This window comes from Eulemur rufifrons, chromosome 11 (genome assembly GCF_041146395.1).
Source record: "Eulemur rufifrons isolate Redbay chromosome 11, OSU_ERuf_1, whole genome shotgun sequence".
Lineage (NCBI taxonomy): Eukaryota > Metazoa > Chordata > Mammalia > Primates > Lemuridae > Eulemur > Eulemur rufifrons.
In genome coordinates this window covers 3,202,909-3,230,130 of record NC_090993.1, presented here as the reverse complement: position 1 = coordinate 3,230,130, position 27,222 = coordinate 3,202,909, and the positions used below count along the sequence as shown (strand labels likewise).

Here is a 27,222-nt window from a genome sequence, read left to right as displayed (position 1 = left end):
ATACGATATAAAGTTCGCAGCACCTCCAAAGTAAACTTGCCAAAATGTTAAACCTTAATTTATAACCAAAGCCAACTTACACTTGCAGAAAACAGAAAATATGAATGACACCACATGAAACCACACAATTAATTCCAAAATGTGGGCATTCTACCAGATAACTACCTTCTTCAGCAAGTCAGTGGCACTAAAAAACAAATAAATAAAAAACAGAGAGGATAGAAAGAGGATTACTGTACATTCTCAAGTCTCTCAAGGAGACTTGAGACACAACTGTAAAATGTAATTAACTCGGGGACCTTGTTGGAATTCCAATTCAAACAATTCAAATGTAAAAAGATGCTTTAGATAATCACAATTTGATTATGGATTGGATATTAGACTATACCAAAATACTATTACTAATGTTGTTGCGAATTAATGGCATTATGATTATGTAGTAAAACAGCCTCCATATTTGCTTTAAACTAACAGAGAAAGAGGGAAAGGGAGAAATAGAAAAATGAAAGAAAATGGACACACGTGGTAAATCTTGAAAATTAACCTGAATTTGGGTGACAGGTATGTGGGAATTCTTATATTCTTCCATCTACTTGAAGATGTCTGAAATTTCTAATAAAAGGAATAAAATTCAGATCCATGTATTAACAGTTGTGCAAAAGCAGATTCCCACGTTGTTGTGAAGGTGGAAAAAAAATCACATCATATTGTACTTGAATGGCTACCCTTCGAATCCCTTCTGCTTCCGATTATTTATTTGGACAACAGCAAGTGATTAAATTTTGCCCAAATAAAAAGTTAATATTATAAATTTATTCAAAAGAGTAAGGTAGACTCTATATGTACCGATGTGGAAAGATGAATAAGAAAAACTGTTAAAGTTTAAACTTCATTTTCTGTGTTAGTGTATTTCAGTGAAATCTGAACAGTTATAATCATAAATTACTTTTGTCAACAAAAAAATAAGGTTTGCATTAAACCATAAAGCTTAATTTTTTGTGCTATAAAGTTCAACTGCTTTCTAATTCTGAAAATTGAGAACTGGTTCTGATCACAATCCAGGACTTTCATTTTAAAATTATCCTTGTGCACCTGACTTCCAAAATAAAGGATGTTTTAAACTCTACCATATTGATCTGAAGAGAGTTTTCATTATGAATACAAGCATTTTAATTGGCCTTACACCTATAATGATGTCCACAAAACATCCTCTGAAACAAAAGCCAATCAAGTCTACTTAATTCTTTGATCAATTTTCTATAAACAGCAGTCAAGCCATTTCTAATATTCAAAATGATTTTGTTATTGTTTTTGCTAATTCTTTTCATTTAAACTGTACCCAGAATTTTATTAATCAATCAGGTTGACTACCAAATTTTAAGATATACCTTTTATCACTATAAGGATTTTTTTAAAGTACATGTATGGTCATTTCTGCCAAATCAAATTTATGCAGGTCATATTTTACATATTTAAATTTTGTTCACATGATTTGATTCTTCAATGAATTTCTCATCAAATACACTTTTTACTCTTGCAGTTTTTTTTTAATTTCAAAATATTAAGGGTGTACAAATGTTTTTGCTACATGGATAGCTTTTACAATGCTTAAGTCAGGGCTATTAGTGTGCCCATCACCTGAATAGTATTCATTGTACCTGCTAAATTGCAGTTTTAAAATCAATCAGTTTTATTATATACTGATAATTTTTTTTTTGAGACAGGGTGGAGCTTGGCTACCCAGGCTGGGGTGCAGTGGTGTGATCATAGCTCACTGCAGCCTCAGAATCAAAATCCTCCGCTCAGGTGATTCTCCTGCCTCAGCCTCCCAAGTAGCTAGGACTACCGGTGCATGCCACCGTGACCACTAATTTTTAATTTTTTGCAGAGATGAGGTTTTGCTATGTTGCCAAGGCTGGTCTTGAACTTCTGGCCTCAAGCAATCCTCCTACCTTGGGCCTCCCAAAATGCTGGGAATACAGGGATGAGCCACATGCCCGGCCAGTACTGACAATTTTATTAGTTATGTTCATTATAAACTGGATAAAATGCAGATAGTTTGTATCTATTTCTTAGCTGATTCGTAAATGAAAAGATCTACACTGATATTTTAGGCTTTCTTTAAACATCAAGAATGTCCTCAAAGTCAAAACTTTTTTCAGATCAAATGGTCCTTTACTGAAAACTTAGAAGTAAAAGACACATTTCTTAGTTTTTAGGTTAGCTCTTCCACTCTACATAAACCAATCAGAGTCTCATAATTTAAAAAAACTGAAAGCACTCGAAAAAAGATTAATAAATATAAGCGTTTAAAGGGGACAAATCATCTCTCTTCAATTTTTTAAAAATTTGAATAGCACTAGTTGTATTTTAGGATGTTATTTTGTGAGGAATGACTTTCAATGACTCTGTTATCTCTTAATAAATTATTAAACACTTTTTTTCTATCTTGGCCTTACCACAAGAACATAAACAATATGCGAAAAATACCATGCTAAAACCTACATGGCTGGATAATTTTAAACCGGCTTATAAAGATAAAAATTTGTTATATTTAGCACTTGTTCTGGCACTTGCTTATGACCAGATCTTAGTCGAGTACATATATGGGAACAAATCAGTGTCGCCGCCGTTCTCAAGGCCTGCTTTGGTGGATGAACACTTCATCAACAAAACAGCATCTCATGCAAGAAGCATCCACAGTGCCCAGGTCCAGATAATAAAAGAAACAAAGATACATAAAGAAGATTCTATATCTGAAAAAAAAAAATTGACTACTTTTTAAAAACAATGCATCAGAACATTCAGGTCCTCAATTTACGGTTTCAAGAATCACTAATTACCTGATGCCTCTACTTCATTCTGACTACACGACAAGTCATCCAAACACAGGTCAATAAGGAGGATCTGTCCAATATCAGTTACCACAGCTGCCACACCAAAAAGCCACCGCAGACTCGGGTGTAAATGCTGAGTGCTTGCACTTGCTCCGCCATGATTAATTATAGGTTCAATAGCTGTTACCTAGAAAGCAGAATATATGATTTGCTTTTCTTCTACAAAATGAGAAAATAACACAACAACACAACAAATTTTGAAGTTTAAGTACATTGTCCATTATAAGATATAAACATAATCAAATACAGAGTCACAAATTTAAATTTGATGCTTGTGAATCTGAATAAAATCTTAAAATATATTAAGAATTACACCATTAAAAACATATAAAATCATGCATTTGGAATAACTGATGCTTATTAAAATAGCCTACTATGTGCCAGGCACTGTGCTAATAATCGGTTCATTTAACGTTCACAATAACCCTTTGATATTTCACTATATGAAATTATCTCCATTTTAAGATGAAATAAAGCCAGGTATGGTGGCTCATGACTGTAATTCCAGCATTGTGGGAGACCAAGGTGGAAGGATCACTTGAGGTTAGGAGGTAGAGACCAGCCTGGGCAACATAGTGAGAGCTTGTCTTTATAAAAAATTTTAAAAATTAGCCGGGCATGATGGTGTGCACCTCTAGTCCTAGCTACTTGGGAGGCTGAGGAGAGAGGAGTGCTTGAGCCCAGGGGTTCGAGGTTCTAGTGAGCTATGACTGGGCCACTATACTCCAGCTTGGGCAACACAGTGAGACCCTGTCTCTAAAAGAAAATAATAAATAAATCAATTAAATAACAATGAAATAACCTGAAGCTTAGAAAAGTTAGCCAACAATTATGGAAGCCATAAAATAATTAGGTATAAAACTCAAACCTGGACTGTTCTCACTTTAAAGCTCTTAACCAGCCACTCTAAGATTATATAGCTGCTTCTCCTAAGAGTAAAATTAAATCATTCCAGAAAATCTTACTGTTTACTCTCTTTAAGAAACAAAAAACAAGATGTCTGTGGCTGGGCACCATGGCTCATGCCTATAATCTTAGGACTCCGAGAGGCCGAGGCAGGAGAACTAAGCTTGAGCTTAGTTCAAGACCAATTTGAGCAAGAACAAGACCCCCATCTCTACAAAAAATAATTAGCTGGTGTCATGGCACATGCCTATAGTCCCAGCTACTCAGCAGGCTGAGGCAGGAGGATTGCTTGAGCCCAGGAGTTTGAGGTCACAGTGAGCTATGGTGACGCCACTATACTCTACCCAGGGTGAGAGAGAGAGACTCTGTCAAAAAACAAAACAAAAAAAAAAGACCCACCACCAACAAGATGTTTTAAGTGCTATTTATGCCTTAAAGGCTGAAGAGGTCAAACCTTCTTTAAAAGGATGATATTCTAATGGACTTCACATAAGCTTTGGCAGTGAGTGGATCACTGATCAAAGAATCTGAATTATGGAGAGTACGAGTACTTTAGCTGCTTTATGGAGTCCTATTTTTTCCTTCATCTCATGTGATAAATTTTAAATGTGTGTACCTAATCATCCATATTTTATCTTATACTTAGCTTTCTTCTGTTTCTCATTAGTTAACAAAAATTGATTAGGTATGATATATGATGATTAAATGTTTGGTGGTTTCTACTACAATATAGGCTGAGCATTCCAAACCCAAAAATCCAAAATCTGAAACATTTCTAGTCCCAAGCATTTCAGATAAGGGATTCTCAACCTGTACTAATGAATGTCCTGGAAAGAAAAGAGGAAATTTGATATCAATGGCTTATACATTAATAAAGTTAAAAGGTTTTTTTGGCCTATAATTTATTATTATAGACAAAAGAATGGCTCTTTCTCTATATCCTCAGTACGCAAAACATTACACAGTGTTTCTAATTCTGAAAGCTGTAACTTCACGCACTTTTTCTTTTCAATTATTATAATAATGTCTACGAATATTAAAGCATATTCTCTTTAATCCCCCAGTAAAGGGTATGGAAGCCTATCTCAGTTTGCATTCCTCACACAAACACTATATGAAGTGACTGATAATGTTACCTTAATTTTAGAAGAAGGCAGTTAAAAACAAACGTATTTAGGAGGGGATACTGTATTCCAGCCAAAAAAAATAGCTAGTTGGTTGAACTACTTTTGAAATTATCTATCAATACTCCGCCAATCTTTTCCCTTATTCTATATTGCCAATTCCATATGATACCAACCATCCACTCAACTGAGCAATCAATTTAGGAAAATTGTTTCTTCTCAATTACTCAGCCAAATGATTGACAAATCCTGACCATGTTCCCTTCCAAATATATTTTGAATCTGTCCCATCATTTCCATTTCTCTCTGATTCACTTCCTCCTCATTCTTTACCTAAACTACAACAGTCTCCTTGTTTCTATTCTCACGATACCCTCTCTGACCCAATCCAAGGGAGCTGTTTACGTGAGTTCTGCTTAAAACTCAAAATTACTTCACCATAGATAGACTTTAGAAGAAGGCCCCTAATTACAAACAAGATCATTCACAATCTGAATCATCACCATTCCTGACCACCACATCCCCCCAGTCATTCTAAACTAAGTAAAGTTTCCCAAATACTCCATATACTATTACTTTTTCATGGTCTTTTTAGCTAAAATGTCCAATTCTTTTGAGTAGAAATCATCCAGATGTTCTCCATGTTCCAAGTGCTTAAATTTATCAAAGTATTAATTATATATACACTATAATCTTATTTGTCATCTTCTCCCACTAGACTATAAACTTTTTAAAAGCATGGACCAAGTTCAATTAATCTATTTATTCCTAGAATCTAGAACATAGCTTAATTCTATTCTTCTATGATTATATACCTTACATAAATGCATACATACATATATTTGTATGTACACACTTTTCCACACCATGTAAAGAAGGTATTCTATTCTTCTACAATTTTGTGTTTGTAAGCATATGCTTTTTTCTCATAATGTATGGAAAAGCAGCAATAAACCTGCTGAAGAAACAACCAGAATTCAAAGTACTTCTATGATTACTATTAGATATGATGTCTGGCATATAGAAGGCACATATATATTAGAATTAATAAAGGGTGATTACAAATGAACCCATTATTTAAAAATATTTTCAAATATAAAAATATTTAATAGTGACATGTTTTCCACACAGCTCCAAGACTACAGGCTCAAATTAAAAGAGGAAAAAAATCTTAAAAATTCCACAGTAATGAATACATTTTTATAAACTTTGAGTGTCCCCATAGAACACAACTGGAGATAAGAACAAGACTCAGATGACATTTTTCACAAAAAAGAGTATTAGAACACTAGATGTCATTGCTATTTTTACCTTGGAATTTTCTAAGAATAAAGAAAGTGACATTTTAAATGTCAAGTACCTTGGATAATGTATCATCTTTAACTTCTTTTTTATTTGGAACTTTTTACTGAAGAGTAATACATTCACATAAAAGTACACTAATTATAAATGTATAATTCAGTGAATTTTCACAAAGTAAACCACCTGTGTAACCAGCAGGGGGTTCAGTTTTGAAAGGAGAACGTCCAGATATCTTAAACGATACCTACCCTTCCAGGAAGGACAACTGCTTTAACCACCCTTGATATACCAAGGTCATAAAGACAGAGGACGCTTCCTTCTGCTTCTTCCAATCCTATTAACAATCCAGATCTCTTTTGCCAAGAGAATTCTTTCACCGCTAGAATTATAGGAGGCTGGTCATTGACTCCACTGAATCTATACGCAGACAACCGCTCTCCTGTTACAGAGTTTACTACCTCAAGTTGTGGACCACAAGCCAAGCAGGCAAGTCCATTTTTTCCTAGAAGAAATTAAAAAAGCAAAAATATTGCTTATTTTAATATTGTATGAACACAACAAAATCAATAGCAGTTAGCTCTTTTACATATAAATATATAATATATAGTTCATTACAAAGAACTTTACATATGATCCCCAAATTGAAATCTAAGCATTTATAGAACACAGTCATCTTCAAATTAGTAAAATAAACTGAGCAACTATTATTGCAATAATGAAGTAATCATTTGGTAAAGGTACCACACTATGTGCTTAAATAATTATCTCATTTATTCCTTATCACATCATAAAGAAATAAGGCAGCTAAAGCGTAACAAGAGTTTAATCTGCCCAAAGTTACAGTTACAAAGTAACAGAGCCAGAAGTCGATCCCAAGTCTAACTCCAAAGCATACTTTTACTACATCATTCATGCCCTAAAAGATTTAAATTACAAGACAGGACAGTTATAAAATATAACATGTAAGTCTATCCCTGAGGAGTTCACAATCTAATTGAGAAGATAAGATACAAGTAGCATAAAAATAGGAAATATCAGAGCCCCTTCTGAGCTTACTACCCACATCTGGATTTCACTCTGCCTACAATGTAAAGATTTAAAGGAGGTCAACGACCATCGGATTTATGTTTTTAAATGTTACTACAGCTGCTAAGCAAAGAATGGACAACAAGGGGGCAGAAGTAGGGAGAATATGATACCTAGTTGGTGGCTGTGGATAGACAACAGTGGATTGACTAGAGATTCATCTTAGAAGTAGCACTAACAGGATGTGCTAGCTGATGAATTAGATACAGAGAGGTGAGTAAAAAAGAATCAAGAACAGACCCTGAATTTTTGCTTGAGCAATGAGATGAATGGTGGTAACTTTTACTACTAAATTTGAGAAGTCCATCATGCATCCAAGTAGATAGCTGGATATACTAGTTTATAGGTGAGGGAAGCTATGAAGTTTAAGAAAGTAGCCAGGCACAGTGGAGACCCAGAATGCCAGGGTTCAAAGCTCCTTTCTGCCACTCACTATCTGTGTAATTGAAATCAAGTTACTTAACCTATTTGATTCTCAGCTACATAGAACAGTGCCTGTTCAGAAGTTTTATACCTACCACAATGAAAAGTCATTACAGTACCTGAAATATAGTAAGTACTATTGCTACTTTTAACATATAAGGTAATAGCACTGTAAATAGCTAAATGACTGATACATGTATATGCTTTGCTGCCTTTCTGCTGGGAAGATGGCTATAAAACTTATTTTCAGAAAAGCCTTCTGTAATATTTTTCATTAGACTGAACTCTATAATAGAAAGCCTTCTTTATTAATAGCATGCTTCTCTGCTCTCTTTCACAATCTAAACTACATAAAAATTTAAATCTTGTTCAGATTAACGGTATTAGGAAATAAGACTTTCTGAAACTTTTATATCACCCAGGGCCCTATACTCAGATTTTTCTATTCATAACATTATTTAGGTACCAATCCAAACTCATCACCAATAAAACTTACTGATTATAAAGAAAATTCAGTTGTACATTATTTCTATTTCCCAAATATTGATATTCAATACTGAAAGATACAAAATATACGGGATTTTTAATAAGGAAAATTTAACTATAAACCCCCAATCAGAGATTCACTGATAATGTGTAATTACAGATGTGAAAATTATTCACTGATAATATGTAATTACAGATGTCATATAAAACCACTCTATCCAGGTTCTTCTTTTTCTTCTTTTACATTAAAGGAACTATAATATATACTTATTTATCTTACAAATCAATCATATTAGTAAATGTTCAGCAACATTATTTTTACCTGCAGCAAACTTCCCACGAAGCACAGAGTCTAATGTTATTTCGTCTTCTCCAAGAGCTTGAATAGTCACTTCTGGGAACTGCAGGAGACCACTAGTCACTTGAGCTATTAAGTGTCGCATACTTCCACTGTAAATATTTTTAAAAGATAACATTATTATGATATGTTTGTACTATAACACATTTGCTTATCACCAGCCAGGAAAAAAAAAAAAAGAAAGAAAAAGCCACCACACAAAAGTAAATAAAGTAAAACTAAAATCTGGTTGTAAAACACATATCATGTGCACCTGGGTCTGAGGTAGTCTCTCTTAAGAAAATATTTCCCAAACAGCCGAAGGAAAGTGAAGATTCATTAAGCCAGATGTCCTAAGGATATATAGTATTTCCTATAATCTTTGAAAACTGGTTCAGTGCAATTCATCTTATTGTCTAATCTATTTTCAAAGAATATTTTACTCCCCCCAAAAGGAAAAACTGATATATTTTAGAAGAATTACCTCTTCAATAAAAGGGGAGGAAAGTCCACGAAAAATGTCCAAATCCACAGAAACCTCAGAAATTGAGTTTGGTATATGGCTTTCACAGGATAGAAAAAAAATCTAAAAATTTCTTTCAGTTCTAATATATAAAAGACTAGATTCCCTGAATGACCCCTTCCATTGTTAACAACCAAAAATGTTGGTTAAAATACACAATTATCTTTCTGAATTACTGAGTTGGCAAAACCAAAAGTGATAAGAAGGTAGGAATTCTAGGAGACATGTAAGCTGGCTTTGGTCTTGAGGGTTAGCTATCAAATCCAATCCTGGTGACCCTGATCTTGTTTTGGGCACTGTGAAATCCACAGAAGATAATAAAGCCTGGGGTTACAGAACTAATAAGAGCCTCCCCTCACTCCCATTAACCTCCAGAGGGCTACACATCATCAGCCTAAATAAAGGTAAGCAAGAGAAACACCCATGGTGCAGGATGGGAAGTAATAAAGCCATCCACTTTGACAACCATGGCTCTGAGTCTCAGAAAAAAAATTCACGATGTCTGGCATCCAATTAAAAACTGTCAGGCATGCAAAGCAGCAGGAAAATATGAATCACAATATGGAAAAAACTCCATCATTAGAAATAGATCTAGAAATGGCACAAAAGTTAGAATTACTATATAAGGATATTAGGTCTGTTATTCTAGCTGAAGGCCCTAAGTTCAAGAAGGTCAAGGAAAGCATAAGCATGTTAAGAAAAGATTTGGAAGAAATAAAAAGACTAAAGCAAATTTCTACAGATACGAAATATATTAGGTGGCTAGTGAACTTGAGGACCCACAATAGAAACTAAAATGAAACACAGAAGAAAAAAAAAGATTCTGGGGGCAAGGATTGGAGAACAGAGCATCAGTTCTACGGGATAACCTCAAGTGGCCTAATATGTGTAACTGGAGCCTCCAAAAGAAGAAAGGGACAGAAAAACTAATGATCTAATATTTGAAAAACCTAATGGCCGAAAATTTCCCAAATTTGATGAAAACTATAAATCCACAAATCTAAAAGAGCAATAACCCTCAAGCACAAGAAACATGAAGAAACTACACCAAGACACATCATAATCAAGAGACAAAGAGAAAATCTTAAAAGTAGCCAGGGAAAAAAGGCACAATGCATAGAAGAATGAAGATAAGAATGTCAGGAGACTTCTCATTGAAAACAACGTAAGCCAGAAGAGAGTGGAACAGTATCTTTAAAGTTCTGAAAGAGAAAAACAAAAACTGTCAACCTAATATTCTACCTACAGTGAAAATATCTTTTAACAATGAAGGCAAAATAAAGATTTTTCAGACATACAAAAGCTGAAAAGACAATCACCAGCAGAGCTGCACTACAAAGAATATTAAAGGAAATTCTTCAGGAAGAAGGTAAATTATACCAGATGAAAATCTAGATCTACATAAAATAAGGACCACCCCAAATGGGAAATATGTGAGTAAACACAAAAAAAACTTTTTTTACTATTTTTAATCTCTTTAAAAGACAAATTGTCTACTTGAAGCAAAAATGATAGCAATATATTGAGGAGTTTATAATATACTTACAAATAAAATGGATGACAATAGCACAAAGGCCTAGGGAGGAGAAATGGAAAGGCATTGTTATGAGGTTCCTCTTCTATACGTGAGATGCTATAATATTATTTGAAAATAGAATATAATAATTTAAAGACTTGTACTATAAACACGCATGTACAACACATGGAGATAGGATAGTCAACAAGCTAATGAAAGAGACCAAATACCATCACAAAAAAAGGTAAATCCAAAAGTTGGCCCCCCAAAAAAGTAAAAGAAATGGAACAAATAACAAATAGGAAGATGATAGATTTAAACCCAATATTACATTAATTATCACGTTAAATTATTTAAACATTCCAATTAAAAAGCAGAGGTTTTCAGACTGGATAAAAAAAAGCAAGACCTTGTTCAAATAAAAACACTAGACAGGTTGAAAGTAAAATAATGGAAGATATACCATGCTAACACTAATTTAAAAAGCTGGAGCAGCCATATTATTATTCTGTTATATACTATTACATCAAAGTAGAATTCAGAGCAAAGAACATTACTGTCATTACTGTCTAATTCAAAGTATGTATGATTCGTACGATCAGTAACAGAAAAACATCTGGAAAATTTCTAAGTATCTGGACACTAAACAATACACTTCTAAATGACCCACAGATCAAAAAAGAAAGAAAAAGGAAAATGAGAAAGTACTTTGAACTGAATGAAAATTGCATATCAAAATCTGTGAGACGCAGCTAAAGCAGTGCTTAGAAAGAAATTTATAGCGCCAAACACATCTATAAGATTTCGTATCAATAACCTAAGGTTCCACCTTAAAAAACTAGAAAAAGAAGAGCAAATGAAATCCAACATGAGCAAAAAGAATACAGTGGAAATAGGAAAAAAAAAAAAAAGAGGAGAAAAAAGTCAATGAAATCAATAGCTGATTTTTTGAGAAGATTAAAATAATACTGTATTGGCATAGAGAAACAGATCAACAAAAGGAAGGGACCAGAAACTGAACTATTTTACTTACAAAAAGATAAACAATTCAAATCATTGTGAAAATTACAAACTTTTAATAATATCCTGAGACAATTTAGCTACCCCTTCTGAAAAACAAAATAAAGCCCTTCCTCAATATGATAAGAGACAGAAAATTATAGATGGATGAAAGAGTCCCCTCTACTACAAAAAAGGGGAGTTATAATCTATGAAGATGATGCCTACGGACTGGGCATTAATCAGACTAAAATCTTCAGCTAGGACAGACATGATGTCTGTCTGGTTGTTTCAGGTACCTCACCTCATTTTTCTATCACTGGTGCCACCATTCTGAGAAGTACAGCACACCATACTACTTTTTGAGGAAAAAATGGCTTCAGCATCTACCCCCCAAAATACAAATGCTATTAGAGGTAAAAAACTGATATATGGAAATAAAAGTTTTTTGGAGGCGCGGGGAGAGAGGGAACAATGGTCGAGAAAGAAAAAATCAAGGGAAAAAATATAACCTAAGTTAGAGGGTGGGAGATGGCACTTTGACTTGTTCATCAAATCCCAGGATATGAGAACTTTTAAATCATAAATGAGAAAAAAGGTGGGGAGGGGAGGATTTAAAATTGAATTTCTATAAACCCATAGTTAATAAAAAAATAAAAGGAACTAGAATGTTTTGTGAAACATTTGTAATCCTGAATTTACCAGTGTGCAGGTTTATCATAATATTCTTTGGTACATTATGCCAAAATAAATTCACAAATAAGTATTGATTGCATTAATCCATCAGAAATAGAACTCAGATCTGTATGCACCATGGGCTAAACCAATTTTATGTTTTAAAATTTTAAAAGTTATTTCCCAAAAGGGTAACACTGTAACAATATATCAAGTGCCATCCTTAGGAACTCAGAAATTAAAGACCATAACGTTGACTTCTTAAAGCTGCTCAACTTTCTTAGTGATCCCCTTCTCTTGCCTCCCACATTCAATGGACAAGGAGTGTATCATTCTATTTCTGAATTCATTTAACCAACACTAAAATGCTTACTATATCCTAAAATTGCTAGACACACAAAACGCTGAAGCCATAGCTTCCTCTACCCTCCGTGTACATTGCTCCTAACTGTTCCCCTAGCTTCATGTCACCGCCCCCTTTTATTAAATTGTTTCTTAGGATTAGGAGAACAATTTTAATTCACTTCTGGGTCCCGCAATTTAAACGGATTTGACTTCTACTTAGCCAAAGAAATTTAGTTCCAATGGAATTAGAGCAGTGTTCTCAAACTTCCATAATATATCAATACCTATTTTAATGAGCAAAAGAACTTCTCAAAGCCCTTAGTGTCTGAGAAATACCAAGTTGTACAATAATCACAGGCTCCATCCAGAGTACTAGAAAGGGCACAAACTTTGAATCAAGACAGAAATGGCATTGACTCCAAGTTCTACCACTTACTAGTACCTGTAATCTTGTACTTCTATGTTCTATCTTCCTTCCTTCTACACCCAAGCTTCTAGAAAACGGCAGTACTTATCTCTTCAAACTTTAGTTCCTGGCACAAAGAGGTTTAAAAAAGTGTTCAGGGAATGAAAAAAAGCTTTTCAAATTGAGAAGTTAGCCTTTGACTCTATAGGGCAAAAAAATTCAAATTTAAGCACACTGAAAAGAACGTCTAACAACTATATTAAAAGAAGAGCTCATATAAAGACATATAAAACAAACACACATTAAGCATCTATGTTCAGTATTATACAAAATTAAGTGGAGTCCTAGCCTTTTATAATATGCTAGCATTGGCAACCTCTAAAAAGTAAGTTACAAAGTTTCAACTCCTTTCCAAGGTCTAGATAGGCAGAGGAGGAACATTCTACTAGCTGTGAATGAAAATACTGTTCATCTTCTGGATAAAGCACAGATGGATTATGTCGCTCTCCTCCTCAAAAACCTTCAGTAACTCCCTGCTACATAGTGACACCTTAACCACAGGCAATCAAAGTCCTCCACAATCTGACAGGCCCAGGCTACCTTTACACTTTTGTCTCCCCAAATCCCTTCCTTCACCAGCTTGCCATTGCCTAGCACTTTCATCCTTTTATTTATGCTGTTCCCTCATCCATCAAAGTCCCACCCATATTCAAGGACTAACTTCCTGGTGTGTAATTGCATCTCTAAGCTCACTACTTTTCACCTTTCTGTAACCAATCTTAAACGTGATTTTTAAAAAATCATGACTCGTGTTTGTCTTCTCTGCTACACTATGCATTCCAGAAAGCCAAAAATCATCAAATCTTATTCCTGGTCATTCCACAAGTTCACAATGTCTTGCAACTAATAGGTTCTAAACACGTGGTAAATTAAGATAGCAGGATACTGTGTTGCAGGATACCAACAGGGACATGGAATACAGATGTTAAAAAATTAAAGTAAATTTTTAAAGACTCAATATTGGGCCCAACTTATTTTTAAATATACACTGTTTCAGTATTAAGCAAAACAAAATTCAAAAAATTACTAGGGCAGATATTAAAACAGAATACTGTAAATCAGTTTTCTGTGTCAATTACACATTCCCAAAGTAAATGAATTCCACTACAGAAAACAGAACTCTAATCTAATTGTTCAATAATTATATTGCAACATACACTGAGTAAACATTTCTACAAACCATATCCAATTTTACTTTTTTTTTCTTTTTGACTAATAAAAAAAATAAAGCTATTATTTAAATGTAAACTACTAGTGGACTCAGAAACTTCCAGCCTTTTAGCAGTGTTCTTTCAAACTTAATTCAAACATTTATTTATCATCAACTATTAAATACTTCTAAAACATTGTGTTGGGAAGGGCAGAAAGATGACCTACTTCCTGACCTCAAGGAGTTTACGATCTAGAAGAGATACATGATCAATCATTAGACTATCAGACACAAAGAATAAATTATACAATACAGGTACATATGCTATGAGAGCTCTGGGAAAAAGCAGGATAAAGAGATGTGAAGGAGTACAGAGAAAAGATGGCAGGTAGCAGCAGGATTTGAAATTTGAGAATTTGAAAAAGGTAAGATAGCATCCAAGCTTAACATGAGCAAAGAAACATTAAAGTACAACATTTCTTCAAGAGAATGGGCCCAGGATTGGTGATGGTTCTGGAATAGCTGAAGCATAAAATTTGTGAACAGATGAGGCCAGACAGAATACTTATTGTAGAGACCTTTGAGCTAACCTACAGAAATAACACTTCATTTCTGATAAAGAAAAAAACAAAAAAACAAGGAGTCCCTGAAAATGTTCGTGATCGGAAGCGAAAGAAACAATGTTTTATTTCCTTAAATCGTGATGTCTTTCCCAAAATTGCTGCATAACAATCTTTTAAATTAAAAAAAATCAGTTGTTGTTTGTGAACTGGTGACACTTGGGCACTACGTTATTGAAAAATTACAGTAGAGAGAGAATGTAGGCGTCCCATAGCACTCACCCTTAAAGTTATTAAATATAACTGAGCTTGTCATCCTTGGTGAAATCTTCCGAAATAAGTAAACCCGCCCTGCCCGCCCTATTTTCTTCTCTCGTCACTGAACCTATCAGTGAAGCTCACAAAGGACGGTTCTTATAATCCATAAGCTCTTTAGGATATTTTGGATAAAGTGAAGTTTAGAGTTTCCAAAAAACCTGTGTTTTGTTCTAAAGAACGCGGTTCTCCAAAAAATTTCTCCAACTTATTATTTATACAAATAAGAATAGCGCTCATCTAACTATACGCAGCCAGTCTGAACCTCGTTGGCTTTAACAACAAAATTAACCTACCCCTCAAAAGTAAAAAAAAAATTTAAAAAAAGTCAGGGGCAAAAGTAATTATCCCCAACTTCCCAGGTGGGTACAAATGAGGCAAAGGAATCCCCACTCCAAGATGTATTGTTATTTTAAATCTCCTTTATCCGACCCATTCGCTGAAATTGTGCCGCACGTTTCTAACCGGGAGTCGCACTTCCCCGCCTCGGACTCACCCCGGCCAGGCCCAGGAGCAAGTGGAACCCATGATAACGCAGGATGGGCTCAGTGCGCCCCAGGGGCAGGCCCTGGAAGCTTTCAGCCGCATCGCAGAGCACCAAAGGGGAAGAGTCGAGGTCCAAGGCGGGAGGGGACCCGGCTCCTCGCTCGGGAGGTGAGCGCCGGCGCGCTTCTCGCTCGCCATGTGCAGCCGCTTCAACGCGAATACGGTTACATAACGCTCCCCCGGAGCCCGGCGCGTGCCGAACCGGCGGTCGCCCGCGCTCGCCCCCTCGAGCCCGATCCGCTAGCCCGGCGGCCGCCGTTCGCTAGGCAGCCAAACGGCCGGCCTAGGCCCCGAGCGGGGAGGGCCCCGAGCGCGAGGCGCGGCGGGAGAAGCCGGGCCGCCGCTCGGGGCCCAGGCCGCACCGACCTGCCCTCCGCCCTCCGCCGCGCGGGCCCAACCGCCCTCCTTCCCTTCCCCCTACCTGACAAGGGCGGGTGACGGCGCCGCCGCGGGCCGAGTCCTGTGGGGCGCGAAGCGGGGCACGAGCTCCTCCCGCGCGGGTCCGTCACAGCATCTCCCGGGAGACACGGCCGCCGCAGGCTGCGCTCAGCCCGCCTCCGCCCCGCTGAAGCCGCTTCTCTGCTCGCCGGCCTCCGCCCGCGACCTCCCGGGCCGCCTCGGATGCACACCGCCGCCCACCCTCGAGAATGTCTTCGCCGGCTGCAGACCGCTCAGCGGTTAAAACGCAGCCTCTGCCCCCGCCGCGGTCCTGGGTCCTCCCCCTTGAGACGCCGCCTGCTCGCCTCGGACAGCGCCGTCTCCCCTGTGCGCATTACCCTGAGCAGACAGACCGAGTCCCACACGCCCCGGAGGGGAGGGGAGAGGGCGGAGAGGGAGGGGACAAGGAAGGGAGATCGCGGCCGCAAAGACCTCAGTTCTCGCGAGGGTTCCGGGCTCGGGCGCCGGCTCCGCGGGAATTTTCAAACTCTCCGTGAAAGAAGGTGGGGGGAGGGAAAGGGAGCCATGGGAAGCAAGGCTGGGAAGGGCAGATCATTTGCATAAAATAGGGTTTCCCCCAACCATGAGCTGAGAGGGAGAAAGACTACGAATCCCACAGTGCCTTGCGCGTGAACCCACTCCGGCGGCCCAGCCCGCGCGCCCGGTATGGAGTCGGGAGCTGTAGTCCTCTCTTGAGGTCGCGCTGGGCGTGACTAGCCGCCTCCGCGACTGCAGAGCGACTATCTTGAAGTAGGAGGAGCGGTCACATCATCTCCTGGCCCTGCTCACTGGCGGCCGAGTGATACTCTTTCCCCATTGGCAGATACGTTGTCGTCTGGGTTTTTTGTTCTGTGCTCCGACTTTTCAAGCCAAAAGTGGGGCCCCCACACTTCTGGGGAAACCCTTCCCCCCACCGCCACCCCCATCCTATATTTTTTCAATATCCTTGAGTGCTTTCTTGGCCAGAGATGCTCACGCGGCCTAGGCTAATCTTTTTTGTCAAAATTTTACCCCAAATCAATGTTACCTTTTTGATCATCCTTGGAATGACCCGTGGAATTTCTTTTATTTGTTGTTACTGTCTTCCTTTGAAGCTAGTCCCAGCACCAAACACGTTTCAAACAGATAGGGAATGTGCCCCTAATATTAAGTATTAATAGTCAATAAAAGGATTATTATAACATGAGGTACAATGGGGATTCTAACAGGACGGACGCTCTTTTATAAGAAACGTTCTTCTGTTACCCTTTCCCATATGCTTTTAAAAAACTTTTTTAATTTACTTATTTATTGTTTTTTTAGAGACAGGATCTCTATGTTGCCCAGGCTGGCCTCAAACTCCTGGTCTCAAGAGATCCTCCCACCTTAGCCTCCCCAAGTGTTAGGATTACGTAGGTGCTGCTAGTGAGCTGTGTGACATTAGGAAAATCAAGTGACCTTTGTGGGCCTCAGTTGTCAGGTCTGTAGAGCAAGGGGTACTGGATTAGAGGATTGACTGTTTCATTCGACAGACATTATTACTTTTGCTCCAAGAGCCCTTCCAGTTGTAAAATTCAAAAATCTTCTCAATCACACTTATTATCCAAATTAATTGACCTTCTACATGATTTTTTTTAACTCTTTCTTCCCTCATTGATTTCTGTATGATTGTCTATAATCTAGACCAACCCTACCTGTCCTATTTTATTTCCCTACATAGTTTCTAAGAATCATTCTTTACTTTCCTCCAAACGTGTCTTACCTTTCAATGTCTCCTGGCCTCTTCTCCCCCTAAATCTTCACATCCCTCAGGAGCCAACTCAAGCCTCTTTTCTCTCCCAAATCTTCCCTTCAACTTCAGCCCACAGGAATCACTTAAAATTTGTGCTGAAAATATGCTGTCTGTATTATTTCATGTCTATTTCCCTTTTTGCCTCTGACTCTCCATCCACCCACCATCCCCATCTCTCAGCTACACTGGGAGCACAGACTGTATCTTTCTAAAATGCTTCCCTCATACCTGCTAGTTTTCTTTATTTTAGTTGCTTTGCAAACTGAATTTCTAACTTAAAGCTCTTGTTTAACCCTTTTTCCTTTCAGTCATTTAACTAAGCATATGCCAGATTATTTTAATTCATTTCAAGAGATATCAGCAAGAATTAAATGAAAAAACATCTGGGTTTAGTAGTCAAATGAGTTTGGGGAAAAGCTGGTTAAATAAAATTAAATATTTTTTTAATGTAATACTTCACTGCCTTTAAAATGCTTAGCATTTCCCAAAGTTGTTTGACCATGGCATTCATTTATGCTTGTGGAACATCTTGTCTCATTAGTGTTCCAAAGAATAGGCTTTGGTAAACACAAGTTCAAAGCTTTCTCTTACTGGAAGAAGCATAGTGTAGTGAAAAGAATGTGATCATTTGAAACTGACAATCTAGGGTTTTAATGCTTTTCACCACTTTCTAGCAGTATGACTTTATTCAAATTACTTCACTTTCTGAGCCTATTTTCTCAGCGAAGAAGAAAAGATAATGTTACTTCCTTTGCAAAGTTGTTGCAAAAATTAAAGGGAAGTATGTGCCTAGCTCAGAACCTCATTCCCTTTTCACCTATATTGTCACAAGTTATATTGATAAAAGGCCTAGATAATGATAATAACTATTAATAGTACAGCCCCTCATACTTCCATTTGAAATGTTTTACTCTAGGCAATATTTTAATACCATCCCAGCATCTGTTACTGACAGCTATCTGATTTTCAGACAATTTAGAGCCTCATTGAGATGTTCTGAATTAGATCTCCATTTGTTTCACAAAGTAATGAGAAAAGCTTCATTAATTTTCTTTAATAACAACAAGAAAAATGGAGCTAGTCTGTCTCATAGAGACAATTCTCTTTGTCCTAACAGCTACATTTTCATCATTTTTGTAGAGATTATTGGTTATGGCAAGAGTTCCCCCTGCTGATTTCTCCAATTGACAATAAACTAGGTGAACAAAGAGTCATATTTTTCTTGTTCCCCACTACATTTCCAATAATGGCATAGTGGCTAGCACATGAATAATTACTAAAATAATTGTTTAGTGAATGAGTAAATACTTATCAATTACACTATTCAAAGCAAAATATACAATATTAGATTAAAAGGGACTGTGGAGATATTCTAAACCAAACACCTCATTTTATAGGTGGGGAAATGAATTGTCAAATGATTTGCCACAAATATTTTGGGATGGATTTTGTTTGTTTTCTTTAAAAAACAGACATTGTAGGGGAGGCAAAACTTTACCTCTATACTCTTAGGGTCTCTGGCTGGGTTTGAGAATTAAATTGACATAAGTGAGATTAATAGGAGAAAAGTATACAGATTTTTACAGGTTCGTGGGAGCCCCCATAGGAACATGAAGACCCAAAGAAGTGGCAAAACCTAAATGCTTATATAGTAGGTTGAACAAACAGCGGTGATTCTGGAAAAGTCACTAAAGTGTATGGGAAGGCTAAAGGAAGATAAGAGTTATTTTAACAAGGTCTGTACAGATTTTTCTCAGCCTTGACTCTCCATCCCTGGTGACAAGAATGTCACCTCTCCTGGTACAGGGAGGACAGATTGACCCTTTTGTATCTGCTGTTTCTCAAGTGCCTTTAGCTCAAAATAATCTTCATGCCAAAGTGGCATATTTTGGGGTGGCATATTCTGCTACCATTCAACATTAAATCAAATCTACAGTTTTTAAAGAAGAAAAGTAATAATAAACATTTTTATTTAAAACTTTAAATCTATTTCTGTCATTAAAGTATAGTCTTTATGCACTTAAAATATTGTTTGTCATGCTTTTTGTTAACCCCCAAAAGACACAAGTTTTCTTTCTTTCTCCAGGTACTGGTAATATTTGTCATACACACAGTACCACAATTAATCTCTTCTTAAAATTTTTTCCTCTCTCTACCTCTCCCTTTCTTTCATATCTTCTTCTCTCAAAGAGAGACAAAAAGAATGTTATATGCTTTTTTGTTGTTGTTATATGCCTTAAAAAAAAAAAAAAGTCTCACTCTGTTGCCCAGGCTGGAGTGTGTGATCATAGCTCACTGTAGTCTTGAACTTTAGGACTCAAGAGATCCTCCCACCTCAGCCTCCCAAGTACCTAGGACTACAGGCGTTCACCGCCATACTGGGCTAATTTTTTTATTTTTATTTTTTTGTAGAGACGGGAGTCTTACTATGTTGCCCAGGCTGGTCTCTAACTCCTAGCCTCAAGCAATCCTCCCACCCTGGCCTCCCAAAGTACTGGGATTATAGGCATGAGCCACCACACTCAGCCTCCCAAAGTTACTTTTAGAAATCTGTGTATTTTAGCTAAAACCATCCAGTTCTGATTTCTCTTTTCCTTAACCCCAAAGAACACCACTAATGACAGACACTGAAATACAGACATGTGTTGCTTAACAATGTGGATATATTATTATAAGAAATGAGTCATCAGACAATTTCATTGAGTGCACTCACACAAACCTAGATGGAATAGCCTACTATACACCTAGGCTACATCGTATAGCCTGTTGCTCCTGGGCTACAAACCTGTACATGGTGTTACTGTACTGAATAGTGTAGGCAATTGTAACACAATGGTAACTATTCATGCATCTAGACATATATAAACATAGAAAAAGTACAGTAAAACCAGGATATAAAAGAAAAAATTGTACACCTATTTAGGGCACTTACCACGAATAGGACTGGAAGTGACTCTGGGTGAGTCAGTGAGTGAGCAGTGGGTGACTATGAAGTTCTGGCTCATTACTGTACCCTACTGTAGACTTTATAAACACTGTATGCTTAGGCTACACTAAATATCTAAAGAAATAAAGTAATTGTGCTATGGCATTACAACAGCTACATCACTGACCACCATTGTATTTGTGGTTTGTTGGTGACCGAAACATAGTTACAGGGCAGATAACTGTACTGTGCTTGCCATCTGCAGGCTGTGTCCTTACATATCGTTGCATTTTATCTTCAACCTTTACCTCAAGACTCATGCTTGCCTTAGAGCATTGTTATGTTAGAGTCCAGAGGACATGCTTCTTTTTGTCAATGGTATTGCAAATATTGCCCATGAGTTGCAAATCTTTCACTTGCCTGAAGCCCCCTGCCTCCAAGGAAACCCAGGTAAGAAAAGTTGCTCTGCAGTAGAAAGTGATGGAAATGAGAACGGTCAAGTTTGATGGCCCCTTGTGGGAATAGGTCACGTATTTCAGCAAATGCTTTGTGCCAAGTTTATTAGGTGGATTCTCAGCCTTATTTTGTTTAGAGAACATATAATCTCATTGAGCTTGCACATCCTATGTTGACTTTGGCGTTTTAGGTTTTCAAAGCATTTAAAATTGTTAATCAAAACAATATCTCTGTATGGTTTAAACTGTAAGCTGTGTGTGCAGAGTTTGTTTTGTTTTGGTTTGGGTTTGCCTCTGATCTATATTCCTTTTTGGGTCCTCTGTGTGGTTCTTTAATAAACTTCAGCTAGATTTGTTGGATTTGATTAAAGTGTGGGTGATGTAGTCTCAATTTTACACCGTGTGATCTTTGTGAAAATTAAAACAAGATGTTAACTGGGATGCCCTAAATGGAGAGCCAGCAATGGAATATACAGAATACAATTCAGTATATTTTAAAGCACTCATCTCCTGAAAATAAGTTTAAATGTAGACGATCTTTAGGGTTTAGAAGTATTAATAAATTATTTATTAGCAGACCACATAATTGTAGTGAAGAAAACAATAAAGAACTTTAATGAAACCACAATTATATATTTAAAATTCTAAATCATGATTGTCAGGTAGTATTTTTTACTATAATTTTATTTTGTTTCATTTTCCTATCGTTCACTCATTTGTTCATTTATCAAATGTTTATTGAATGCTTTCAATGGGCTTGGCATTATTCAAGTCACTGGGATACAAAGCTTAATAAGACTCGTATCTGTGTCCCTCATCAGTGCTATCAAGACAACATAATTAAGTGAAAAAATTACTTTTTGTTTGAAATATTTTTTAAAAGGTGACTTTAAAATCAAGGGAGGCCAAGGTGGGAGGTTCTTTTGAGCACAGAAGTTCAGCTAGCCTGAGCAAAAGTGACACCCCGTCTCTACCAAAAAAAAAAAAAAAAAGAAAGAAAGAAAAAACCCAGCTAGGTATTGCAGCTCACACCTGCAGTCCCAGCTACCCAGGAGGCTGAGGCTGGAGGATTGCTTGGAGTTCAGGAGTTGGAGATTGCAGCAAGCTACAATGACGCCACTGCACTCTATCCAAGGCGGCAGAGTGAGACTGTCTCAACAAAAACAAACAAGGAAATTGAGTACCCCTCATCACAACCCTCACAACTCCCCACCCCTTCGTTAAGAAAAAAAAAAAGAATAAAATCATTTATTTCTTCAGTGTCTTACTGGTAATTATAATGAACACTTGGTAAGTCATAGGAATGTTCTAGTCTCACATTCTAATTTTGGTTAGGCCATTTATTTACTAGAATTAGTTGGGTCACAAACTCATTTCCCATCAGTTGGACAAAAGTTGCTTTTAAAGAAGGCCTGCCACCTTGATGTTCAGAATGTTTTCAAATGACAGGTCTGTAATCATCTCTCAGATTTCTGTTGTTCATATGATTCTGAATTCTCTTAATTTAAAGGGTCTAATTTAAAGTTAGGGAACTACCCTTCAATACCTTTGTCACAGATTATGACCCTGAAAGTTTAAAACACTTGGCACATTTCAATATTAACTATATAATAAGGTGCTTTGGTTAAAAGAGTAAATAACAAAACATACCCTTGCTACGCACATTCCCACAGCACTTACATTTTTGTATCCACCTATGTTTTGTAACATAAGGAGGTTTGTACATAACTCTGGATGCTTGACACACCAATCAATTGTGCCATCATTTAACTCTATCTCAGACAAGTGTAAGTTGCCTCTTCAGTGGAGCAGCTTTTGGAAAACAGATGCTTGGTAAATCAATAGGCAATAAGCCTGGAGATTTCAGCCCAGCAGAGTAGACAGTAGAAAACCCTAATCTCCAAAAAAGGGGAATGGAGATGGACACAACAGAACCATAGTGTAAGAATTATTCCCTTTGAGTTACAGCATTCAAAGATTAGAAAAGAAGATCAAGAGTCTTTTAATTTGATGATCATGAAGGCTTCAAAGAGTCCCTCTAACTCTGTAAGATTTAGATGGAGTCTCAGATGGAGTCAGGCTGCAGGAACGTTAAAGCAGCAGTCCCCAGCCTTTTTGGCACCAGGGACTGGTTTCACGGAAGACAATTTTTCCATAGATGGGGGTGGGGAGGGGGGGTTCAGAATGATTCAAGCACTTTATATTTATTATGCACTTTATTTTTATTATTACATTATAATATGTAATCAAATAACTATACAATTCACCATAACTCAAGAATCTAATGTCGCTGCTGATCTGAAAGGAGGTGGAGCTCATGAGGGGATGCCAGCAATGCGGAGTGGCCGTAAGTACAGATGAAGCTTTGCTTGCTTCCTACTGCTCCCCTCCTGCTGAGCAGCTGGGTTCCTAACAGGCCACCGACTGGTACCATCCCAAGGCCCAGGGGTTGGGGACCGCAACATTAAAGGACAAAATGATGCGTGAAAAACAATTTTGGCAGATTTGGGTACAGTTCCAGCTGATGTGGAAACCATTTGTTACACAGAATCAATCTCGAGAAGCCATTCACTGGCAGTTGCAAAGCAGCGTCCCTAAAAACTAAGTGCCTTTGTTAACGTTATTGAATTAGAATCATTTCCCTCCTTTGGTATTTTTTGACGCACACTTCAAACCTGCACACTGTCGAGCTCCTGGAGAGGAGGAGATCTGAAACGCTATCTCCCAATTTCATGTTGACCTTCACCTCCCTCCAGACCATCAGTGGCAGATAGGCCAGGAACAGCTGGAGTGAACGATGTCCTATGCTAGACCAGACTCGTAACACAAATGCCACAGAGTCGACCCCTTTAGCACACGATTTAAAAGCAGTATTCTCCTGAGACTTACCTTGAATACATGAAACACTTTGGGAAACAGAGTACTGAAACATGAAAAGCACTGAATTTGGACAAAAAAGATTTTGAACTGCTATCAAATATTTGCTATTGCCAACTCTTTGTTGGACGTCAGATGACTTATTTAAGCTATATAAATAAGAACAACATGTGATAGCATGGAATATATTTCTCCCTTGTTTTGGATGAAATTTTCTACATAAATTCGCTGTATTATGATTTTCCTTTTATGCTGCTGGTCATTGATTTTGACTGTTCGCCCACCTAATGTAGATTATGAGAGCAAAACGAGCCTTTAAAATTACCTAATCCAACTTGTTTCAATGCGAAGATTTTTGCTCAGTCATATGCAGTTTCTGGCAACCCTAGACAGCCAGCCACTAGTGTTCCTAAGTCCCGTCTCTCATACGCTTCTCTAGAAGAAAACAAATTACCCTTATGACACAATTGCAAACAAAATAAATAAAATCTATTCTTCTGCCCACTTGAAAACATCAACATGGATAATTAGACAGGAAACAAAACACAGTTTAGACGTGAAAGAGAAACAAAACATTTCCAGCTTAATGAACAAGAAAAAAATATCTTACACTATAATTGCTGCTATTATCTGATGTATTGGCACCGAGTTAATAGAAGGGGCACTCCAGACAAAGAAAGTTAATGAACGATGTACTGTTTGCACATAGTCGAAAAGCCTGATGCCGTGAAATGGGAAAGGGGAAAAGGATTTGTTACAGCATTTATCACACTGTATTCTAATTACCTTTTATAAATTATCTCCCTGACTACACTATGAGCTTTGTTAGGACAAAAAACAATGCCTTTGCCATCTTCTTTTCCCCAACACTCAGCAAAATAGCTAGCATATAGTAGGTATTCATTTTTTCTTCCTCCCCCCCCTTTGTTTTTCTTTTTTATTTGGTTTCTTTTTTTTTTTTTCCTACATTTTTTTTAAAATGAATGAATACATTTCCTCTTCTACTCATGGAGTTAGGACAACAAAACGGAAGGAAAAAAGATACAGAGATATCAATAAAAATGAACAAGGGAATTTCCCTTAAACGTCCATTAGAAATAGATTCCGTGAGACGTGTGTTTTAATTTGGAACTCACACTGTTTCAGCGAGGTTGGACCTGGTGGAGATTCACCTCTCAAAGCACAAAATCCAGGCACTGTGTTCAAGCAGCGGCAGAACCTCTGCTGGACTCTGTTCAAAGCAGCTCAAGGTTCTCACCGAGTAGCTCTTTGGGATATGGTTTGTGCCGGGGTGTAAACAGTTTCTGATCGGAGACTTGTTTCAGTCAGAGAAGTCTTCCTGTCTGTCGCCATTTCAAATTCTTGGTGCCCTGAGAAGTTTATGATGGCAAAAAGATGCCAGTAATCTAAAGCTGTAAAATAGTTTCATAAATATGGCAGGTTTTAGCGTTAAAAAAAAATTCAGCTCATTATCTTTCCTCTAAAAGAGCGAGCAATGAAAATGCTAAACCCTCCATACCTGTGAGGCCATCACACTCCTGTCACTGCATTTTAGCCTTTTGTTCTTCCTAATCCCCACTCCCCAGCCCAGATTTTGTTCACACTGACCACCCTGATTGCTTCCTGATTTTTCCTGGGCCCACCTATCACTATAGGACAGAGTACCTCCCATCTGCACCATGAAAATTTCTATCTCTCTCCCCACAGCGTGGTTTTACTTTCATTCTCTTCCAAAGCCTTTGCTTGTTCTTGCTTTTTGCCACTTTTCTGGACCATACAGTCCCTATTATTTTCTCAATTTTTTTTTTTAGAGATAGGGCTTGCTCTGTTGCCCAGGCTAGAGCTCAGTGGTGTCATCATAGCTCACTGCAACCTCAAACTCCTGTGCTCAAGCGATCCTCCTGCCTCAGCCCCCCGCGTAGCTGGGGCTACAGCCATGTACTACCACGCCCAGCTAATTTTTAAATTTTTTTGTAGAGACAGGGTCTCACTATGTTGCCCAGACTGGTCTTGAACTCCTGGCCTCAAGCCATCCTCCCGCCTCAGCCTCCCAAAGTGCTAGGATTATAGACATGAGCCACCACACCCAGCCTTTCTCAGTTGTTTTTTTTTTTTTTAAACTGTTACATATGCAGCTTCTACACCAAAGATACCAAATTTAAGGACAGGAAAAGGCTGGAAAGCTTTTAATTTACGCATTTTTGATATCACATTCACTAGTTTTGAAAGTGAACGGGCAACACAAAGCTATTAATACTATTTTCTCAATTCTTATGCCATCTGATTCCTTACTCATTTTTAGCCTTCTGAAAAAATTCTTACCCTCTTGGACTTTTACTTATTTCCTGGATTTATTTTTATTTTTTGTTTTGTAAACATATAATTTATTTGACGAGTTTCAAAAACTAAGTTTTCTCCTTGTCTGAGTACCTGGAATTTTATATGGCCAATCAACAGTTATGCTTGTTGGTGAAGGTTGCAAGGAGAGGTGATGAGAAAGATGGCGTCTGGCAGCCCAGACAGGCCCTCTCAGGGCAGCAGAGCCATACACCTGGGTCCAGTCTTAGTGTCGGAGGAAACCTGGCCGTGCCAGGAGTCCTAGAGCTCATCTGTCGCAAGGAGACTGACTTGTGGAAACCACATTCGTAAGAAGTTCATATATAACCCGCAATTCTAATATATTGATTAATCTTAATAATAGTGGCTGTCTCTTTGCCTTGACAAGGATCTCTGCATGCCCGATCCACTTTCCTGGCAGTGAGGTACATGGGAAACTGAGTGATCAAAATCCTGCTTGGTGAACATGAAACCAAAGTATAAAAGGCAGGATAGGTTTTTTGTGGTTGTTGCTTTTTTTTTTGTTGTTTTGCCACGTTGCCCAGGCTGCAGTGCAGTGGTGTGATCACAGCTCGCTGCAGCCTCGAACTCCTGGGCTCAAGCGATCCTCCCACCCCAGCCTCAAGAATGGCTGGGACCACAGGCATGCGCCACTGTGCCTGGCTTGAGGGGATAGTTTTGAGAGATATTTCATCCAGGTCTGGAAAGCCTGATGACTCACAATTGCCTCTCGACGGAGAACAATCTGTGCTGGGTAAACAC

General features: G+C 37.7%; 1 protein-coding gene and 1 non-coding gene across 2 annotated transcripts in view; both read right to left on the bottom strand.

Moving 5' to 3' along the window:
• AHCTF1 (AT-hook containing transcription factor 1) overlaps positions 1–16,090 on the bottom strand; it is a 70,465-nt gene extending 54,375 nt beyond the window's left edge. The window contains exons 1-4 of the mRNA XM_069484527.1: positions 16,078–16,090; positions 8,547–8,625; positions 6,478–6,731; positions 2,844–3,024 (exon numbers count right to left, since the gene is read on the bottom strand). The gene's annotated coding sequence lies outside the window, so the exon portion shown is untranslated. The remainder of the gene's footprint in view (positions 1–2,843; positions 3,025–6,477; positions 6,732–8,546; positions 8,626–16,077) is intronic.
• Positions 16,091–26,241: 10,151 nt separating this feature from the next.
• LOC138393534 (small nucleolar RNA SNORA13) lies at positions 26,242–26,372 on the bottom strand. The gene has a single exon (XR_011235213.1). It is a non-coding gene; the product is annotated as a small nucleolar RNA SNORA13 (small nucleolar RNA).
• Between the last annotated feature and the right edge of the window lie 850 nt (positions 26,373–27,222).